This window comes from Humulus lupulus, chromosome 4 (assembly GCF_963169125.1).
Source record: "Humulus lupulus chromosome 4, drHumLupu1.1, whole genome shotgun sequence".
Classification (NCBI taxonomy): Eukaryota; Viridiplantae; Streptophyta; class Magnoliopsida; order Rosales; family Cannabaceae; genus Humulus; species Humulus lupulus.
Genome location: NC_084796.1, coordinates 191,008,943 through 191,016,873, shown reverse-complemented (window position 1 = coordinate 191,016,873; position 7,931 = coordinate 191,008,943).

Genomic DNA, 7,931 nt, shown 5'->3' with positions numbered 1-7,931 from the left:
TTCTGGAGTTCTAAGTTGTTTGACTAGATGTATCGATGTTTGGAATCTGTTTATAACTGTTGGGAAGATTTATTTGCAACTGGGAATGGTGGTTTAATGTTGAATTTCAGATTTGAAAGTAAGAGCTTGAGTTCAAAGCTCAAAGAATGTAATTCTTGGTGTTTCTAGGGTTCTGAATGTTTTGATGTTGTTTTTGGGTTCTTTAGCACTTGGGTAACCTATATTGGGGTCAAAGTTACATTGAAATGCGGTTATAAAACTTGATTTGGTGATTTTTGGAGGCTTAGGTCGGTTTTGAGTGAGTCTGGATCAGAGAAAACGCAAAAAAGGAAGCCCATAATTCTGGGTTCACGTTGTGGCCCCCACACGCTTGTCACCATTTCAGAATATGGTTTTTTTTAGGTTTTGGGAAAAGCTTGGGGGCTCGGGGGACAATTCCATCACCCGGATTGGTGGAATTGGATGCCCTGAGAGCTATGGAATAGTCCTGGAGTCTATGCACGAGATTAGTTATTAATGAGGGTACTATTTATGTTATGACTAGGTTTACCACAAGGCTTGGAAAAGGGGATTGTGCTCGGGGTCGTATCACTACTTACACAAAATTCGAGGTAAGAAAACTGACACTTGGTTATAACCATGTTTTGAATATCTATTTAAAAGTAAATATATTTGGATTGTATTTGTTTGTGATGTATACGTGGTTCATACTATTTATATTTGCTTGGAATGTTCGGTTAGAGAGCTGTAATTGGCAATAAGCATGCGTAATGTAGGCTATTATGGCAGGGCCACTTTAAGAGTGTGGTATGCGCTCATTTGGCATTGAGGCCGCGTAAATGAACCATATGCTTGCTTGAGTTTGATTATAATTGGGAAGCATGCTATTTATGATTATTATTCTGTTGATTATCTATTTCTGTTTAAATGGGGTTTTGTTGCTGGGCCTTGGCTCATGGGTGCTATGTGGTGCAGGTAAGGGCAAAGAGAAGCTAGACCAGCCATGAATTGGACAACTCTAGGGGACGGTGTGCACATATGCAGCCTGCTCGAACGCCACTGCTGGGATTTCTCTTGAGGAACTAGGGTTATACTTTTTTTTTATCGCTTAGGCCGGCCACTTTTTTATTTTGTTCACATCTGCATTTAACTTATAAACTCTTTTTGGGATCCCGTGTGTGTACTCAATATTTTTACTAAAAAGTATAACTTTTTGACCAAATATTTTAATACCTAAGCCATTGGTTAACCATAATTACACGTTTAAGTCCAAATGACTCACTTAACAAGTTAACCACTATTTTAAACACATGGTGTAACGGTCTTGAATTAGTAGGGTGTTACTGTTTCAGAGGTCTACTACCTCTGGTGTTACAATTTCAACGTCAAAACCATCTTCTGGCTTGTAGCCATCAAACCCATCATCTGGGTATTATTCTTTGTCTTGGGGCTAATCTTCTTGCTTAGCTATTGGTGGATTTTTGATAGGTGAGAAATCTTTGTGCCTCTTTTGGATAGGTTTTTACTCGAGACCGGTTCATAATGTCTACCATGGTCGAGGTTTTCCTAGCATTCTACAACTCTCAATCTAAACACCAAAATGTTGACCCAAATTTCTATCTACTACAAAATAAGGAGAAAGCTTGTAGAAAATAGTAAGGAAAACAGGAGGGTTTTTATGTGGTTTGGCCGTTAATAAGAGCTAGTCCATGAGTCACTTGTATTGATGAAGACTTGCCTAAATCACAAGCCTCTTAGGGTTTACTGCTTCGACAGAGGATAATCTTGCTCCAAGGTTACAATGGGGTTCAAAAATAGGGTTTTAAATCTTTACAAATGACCCCTAAATGCCGTATATATAGGCGAGAAGGAGGGATTAAGTCAAAGTGATTAAGTAAAGAAATTAGCAATAATCCTCTAATTAGGTGGAAGTCATGCATGTTATGCATAGCATGGGTCGATGAGAGGGAGGATCCGTGCTTGATAAGGTGAGCTTAGCTAGGTTGCGTTGGCCTCAAGAATGTCCCTTTTTGGGAAAAGGAGTAGTCCTCCCATACCAAGGAAAAAGGGAGGATAGGACCATGAAATGGTAGTATCACCACTTGGCTCTCATTGTGCGTAGGAAGATGGAGCGTCAAAATATTAGAAGTAGGTGGGCACACAAGACTCTGGGCGTATCATTTGTGGGCCGCGCCTTCTAGGAAATCTGCTGGTGTGCCCCCTGGGGAGGCTTCTTGGGCTCCCGAGAAATTGACACGTGAGTATTGTTCGGTTTTATGCCCTTATAAAACCATGTCGAACATGTAACACGATTTTATATTGTCAATGAAGGAAGTAGAAATCATTTAGTTTGACAACCGTGTTGCTTGCTTGTTTTATGATATGATTATTGGAATAATACAAACATTTATGAAATCCCGAACATACAAATAGTTACAATTATAGTGACTAGATCGCAGTGGATTATAATTGTAATTATATGTTCAAAAGAAAGAGTCCTAAGATTAAGTCAATTCATTGGATTTTTACTGATCTGGTATTCTACGATATTATCTACTTACACATTCAGGGTGTGATGTCTTATCTAAGACATTAACCAAGTAGATAAGATCGGATGTATATGGATACATTGGACTAGGACTGATATTGATTATTGATAAATAAATAAGTATCGTTGTTATTGAATCTAATCAATGTCACAACTTTTACCATAGGTCAAGTTGATCTTAATTCTGAGTGATAATATTCTGCTAATTATATTATTTAAATCTTTTGACTTGTTCGTTACCAACTTACCCTACGGTCTAGCCCATACCTACATCTTGGTGAATTCGAGGTGAAAAAATGACTTCCTTAATAGCTTAGTCTAAAAGGGTATATGATTTGAGTGCTAAAATCTGTGATTAATTTCACAGATTTATCATTTACAAGGGACTTAGTGGGAGTTCAGGATAAAATGCAAATGAGGGGTGTAACGGTAATTTGCACCAGACTCATTAGTAAGTCATCGATAGAGGATTGATTGACTTTAATTTTTATAATGGATAACATATTTGTGGTTTAGTAAAATACGTTCTATGAACTCAAGAGTCTGATTCTGAGTCTATAGTGGAGTCACGAGGAATTAATAAATTGTGAGATAATTTATTGTAATAAATAAACTCATGGGAACTTATTATAGCTTGGGTTTATAGATCCATGGTCCCTATGTCGTCTCTTATCAAATCAAGTGTAATAGGCTTAAACAATTGATTTAATTATCAATTAGAAATATCAAATTGACTAGGTCAATTTAGTGACATTTACATGTAATAAGAATTTGGGAATAAAAGAGAATCTTTGGGAAAATTTATTAATATTGATAAATTTGTGTCAATATAAATAAATAATATTAAATTAAGTTTCAAATTATAATTATTTAATTTGAATAAGGATTATTTATTTATTTAATTAATTAAAAGATAAATAAATAAACAAAATTTGAATTTAGGCCCAATTAGGATTTAAATTCAAAACAAAGAAATTGGGCCCAAGTCCATTTGTGGGAGCCCAAGACTTTGATTTTTTGTTTATTATTTTAATTAATTTAAATTTAAATAAAGCCCATTAAGTTGCCTATATAAGGAATGTGATATCTAAGGTTTTCATAAGCGAGTCTGAGTTGAATCATTGGGTAATTGAAAACCTAGACAGTTTAATTCCCTGCTTGGTCGCTCATTCTCTTGTTCTTCCCTCTCTAATTCTATCTCATGTGTTGAGAACTTTCCCACTCTTTGTTAGACTTGATTTAGAGATAGGCTTGGAAGAATTTGGCTCAATCTAGCGGTTTAGATTCTTTGCAATACATTGCTACCACCGAGAATCAAATGTTAGAGAATCTAAAGGAAGGAGTCATTGTTCTGATGCGTATTCGTAAGTTTCCACATCTTTGTGTTTGTTTTAATTTACGAATCTGATGTTCATATATATGTCATGTTATTCTATGTTTCTATTATGTTTCTAGAAAAATAATAGGGAGCATGCATCTAGATTTAAATTCCAAAATCTACAATTGGCCTCAGAGCCTAGGTTGCCTAGATCTAGATGTTTTTGAATGTATGATAATGTTTATGAATGTAGTGCACCGTTTTTTTTTTATTTTAATAAATTTGTGTGGTTTATTTTATTATTAATTGATAAATGTTAGGAATTTATTTTTATTTGCTTGAATTGTTTGGAAGAAATTGTGTGAATTAAAAATTGTTAATTTTTTTATTTAATTATTTTAATTTATGAATTCTTGAGATTTGATTGTGTGCACCAATGTGCATGGTTGGTAGATATGCACTTGAGCACTTGTGTGTGGGCATATGCATGGTATGCATGGTGAGCATGCATTGGTTTTCCTATGTATTAAGTGAATTATTTTTTTAAATTAATCATTTTATTATTTGAAGGAATTAAAATATTAAAAGGAAAAGAAAATTCTAGAATACTTGTGTTCACACAAGTATAGAGTGTATGAGAAGGGGAGAGTGCACATGTAGTGTGGATGGGTAAGATTTGGAGAGTGCAACATTCCTTTTTCCTCTTTTAGACATCTATTATTTCTTAGCAAAATAAAGAGAGAAAATAAGTTTAAAAGTAAATGGTGAGGATAGGATTTTTATTGGTTGTCTTGAGTCATTTTTGGATAAGTAAACTTGGAAAGAATTGATGGTGTGTGTGTGTGCTAGTCGTACATAGGGAGAGTGAGTGAGAGGTGTGTACATGTGAAGGGGGCAAGACTTATGATTAGTTTCCTTTTTGCTAGGTTGACACAATTTCCTTTAATTTTCACCATTATTCTAATTGATTCCAAGACAAAAATCAAGGAAATTAGAATTTGGGACTTTTCTTTTCCCATTAACTTAGGGTTTGGCTACTAGGGCCTTTATAAAAACAAAGAGAACTTGAGGGTTCTCATTTTGTTTGGCTACCGTGTGCATAGAGGAGGAAGAGAGAGAGAGAGATAGAGACAGAGACAGGCTCGGCTAGAGATAGAAAGGGAGAGAGAGAGAGAGGGAGAGCACAAGAAAGGGAGGAAGAAAGAAGGAGAAGGAGGAAGAGAAAAGGATTTCGAAATCCCTAGGTAAGAACTTTGCTTTGTGCATTGAATACTCTAAGTTCACCATCCCATTTTTTTGGTTCTAGGTTTTTCTTTTCTTTTTGTGTGTGTTTCGAAATTCCTAGGGTGCCAAGGTTGTGTGTTCTTGAACACCATCAAGGAGGTAGTAAATCTCTAGCCCTTAATCTTGTCTTGTTGATTATTTTGTTGTTGATTGTTGTTTTGATTTTTGATTCCCTATGTGTGTTGATGGTTGTTTCCCATGTCTTTATATTTTTTTTTTCAAGTTCATAGCAACAGGTAGGGTTGTGCATGTGGTATATTTCCATGAATAAATGCATTTATAAATACATGTGTGTACATGTGGTATGGGCGTGTGTTGCCTTATGTGTAGGCGTGTGTGTGTGTTTTTGTACAAGCAAGAGAATTAAAAGTATAGCTCTATAGATATGGTGTAGTGTATATAATATTGTTTGTATTATATAAAGATATGTGAGGTTTGTTTTAATTTAAATGATTTTCTATCAACTTGTTGATGTTATTGAAGATAGGAACATGTTAGGGTTTTTTTATTGGAAATCTATAAGAGTTTTGATTTTTGAAAGATTAAAATTGGGTTATTGTTGTTTCAATAAATCTTGATGTCTTGATAATAAAAATGCAAATTGGACATTAGAAGCATGCTAATAGGGTTTCGACCTAGGGTATCTTAAAGGGTTGTGAGATTAAGTTTTGGTTTCTTGTTTTATTTTTAGTTGTGGGCATGGTATAATTGTGACATTTAATGTTTTTTTTTTGTTGCAAAGAATTTGACATGATCATGCATTATGGTTTATGCTTGTTTTGATTTTGTTGTTGGTTTTGTATGATTAAATGTATTCTTGAATTTTTCAAGTATAGAAACATGTTAGGGTGACTGGATTAAAAAGTGTTAAAAATGATGCATGAGTTGTAGAAACATGCTAAGTAATGTGTTGACGTGATTAAATGTGTAATTAGATTAATATGTGCTTGTTGCTTTTTTTTATTCGATGCTCATGATAAATCAATGATTTTAAAAAATGCACAAGTTATGCCTCAAAGTGATATTTTGATCTTATATAAACAAAAGACATTTTATTTCACATGTTAATGAGATTTTTATCTAATTAAAAACATGCAGTTTTTTTTTATATATTATGTGAGAGAAATATGGTTTAGTTCAATTATGTGGGTTTAAATAAATAGAATACTTTTTGGAATTTTCAGTTTATTAAGAGGAAAAGTATTTAAAATAAAATAAGTAAAGCATGTGCTCAAACAAATTAAACCTTAGACTATGTATAAGATAAATACAATTTTTCCACACTTCAAATATGTATTATCTTATTTATATTTATGCAAATTTTTCATTAAAATTATTTTAAAAGGCGATCAAAGAATTTATTTGGATATTATTAGTAACCCCAAATTTTGTCACATTCTTTTAAATGATATTAAATAATACATGAGATTATTATTTTATGCAAATTAAGCTAAGGAATTATTTTTAAAAATTAAATTTTTGTAATAAAATTTATGAAAGACAAATATGTAATTTAAATGAATAATGTAGTAATAATTTAAGTGGGAAAATTATTTTATACTTGCTGAATTTTTGTGAAATTGACAAGAAAATAAATGAACAAATAATTCAAACTTCAATGCTTGTTTAAGAACTGTCCCACGTGCGCATGTTACATGCAAATTCATTTTTACGCTCAAATATATGTTATTTAATCAAATCCATGGTTCTTGATTTGAAATCATTGAGAAATACTTAGTAGAATTGATATTATTCTTTTATGAATCTATGCGACGTTGTTGTATGGATAGAGTTGTGGTGCAACTTGTGCCACGTGTGCATGACACATGCACACGCGAGGTATGTATGTTGGGCATGTGTAATCTTACATAATTTTAAGACGAACATTTAATTGTGATTATAGGCTCGTTGTGGCGAACTCGCAATTTACTTTTGCTTGGACTTGAGGTAAGAAAGTTAGCTAGAATTTATATGAATTATGTTATGAAAAGTATGCAGTGATATGATTGCAAGAATTATGGTGTTATGGAAAGTATGAGCTATGGTAAACTAAAGTGTTATGAAAAGTTTGAATTATTATGTTATGACATGAGTTGTGTATGTCTGCTTGTATGTTGTATGAAAAGTAGTAGGTTGTTAGTGTGCTGAATGCGACACAACAAATGAGTTACTAAAGACATGACATAACTCATAGGGCAGACACGTCGAGGTTATTCGAGGACCTGAGATCCTGTTTACCTCATAGAGGAGGTCTTACTAGTTTATGCTTTTTCTAGTTACCTCATGATGTGGCATGGACAATAAGGGTGTCATGATCACATGATGTATGATTATGATTTTGAATATGAATTTTTATGATTATGATATATGCGTATGAATATGAATATGATGTAGTTACGATATGTTTTGCCATGAGTTTACGATACGAATTTAGTCTTCTTGTGTTTTCTTAAATATTGTTGCATTTGTTTGTACTTCCTTATTGGACTTTTAGCTCATTCCCTTACTTTCCCCCTTTTAGGTAGGCAATGGGGTTTCTCCTGGGCACACACAATGATGTGGGAGGTTCGGACGTCTAGGCATGTGTGATGCGGGGTGTCCCATGAACGAATAACGATCAAGATGAGCGCTAAGAATAATTAAGAACTTATGTTATGGTTTATGTTTCAAACTACGTCAGTGGGACTTATTATTTTATTTAATTTCCAAATACTGCATAAAGACACAACATTTTTATTTCAAACTATTGGGCCCAAATTGCATGTTTTATCAATGCTTCAG